Source organism: Carlito syrichta, unplaced genomic scaffold (assembly GCF_000164805.1).
Source record: "Carlito syrichta isolate Samal-C Ts95f unplaced genomic scaffold, Tarsius_syrichta-2.0.1 Scaffold306734, whole genome shotgun sequence".
NCBI lineage: Eukaryota > Metazoa > Chordata > Mammalia > Primates > Tarsiidae > Carlito > Carlito syrichta.
Genome location: NW_007250830.1, coordinates 61,876 through 62,450, shown reverse-complemented (window position 1 = coordinate 62,450; position 575 = coordinate 61,876).

Sequence of the window (575 nt, the reverse complement as noted above, 5' to 3'; positions counted from 1 at the left end):
CTCCACTCCACAGCAAGGGATCTTTGGGGCCAAAGTGAATCTGGGTGAAATCACTGGGCTAAATGGTCTCTGTGTTCCTGGCCTGAATGTGATCTCTTGAATTTGAGGGAACAGGGACACCTGGAAGAGCATGAGAAATATGGTGGTAACTATTTAGTTCTCTCTGCTGGAGACTGTTGTGCCCATGAGGTGCTATGTAACTGTAACACAAGGTTAAAGGACATCAAATAGCCAGTCTAAGCAGTTAGCTCTTGTCCCTTTTTGCTCTTAAAACTTTCTGAATTAGAGTTTTTCTTACTTAAGTGCTGGTATCACAGAAGGGAAATATTTCTGATATAAGCTTAAACATAAGTCAAATGACCGTGGCAGTGCTAAGAAATAGGATTTACCTGGGGCCTGAGCAACTGGGGAAAGTAACTACAGACATTTCAAGAGAGGAGAAGGCCCACAGAAAATTTGCAACCCTGGGTCTTCAACTGTTGCAGGCCAATACACTTTCTGTCCCTAGGTTCCAAGTTTTTTTTGTTTTTTTTTTTGAGTTGAAGTCTCACTCTGTCGCCCAGACTGGAGTGCAG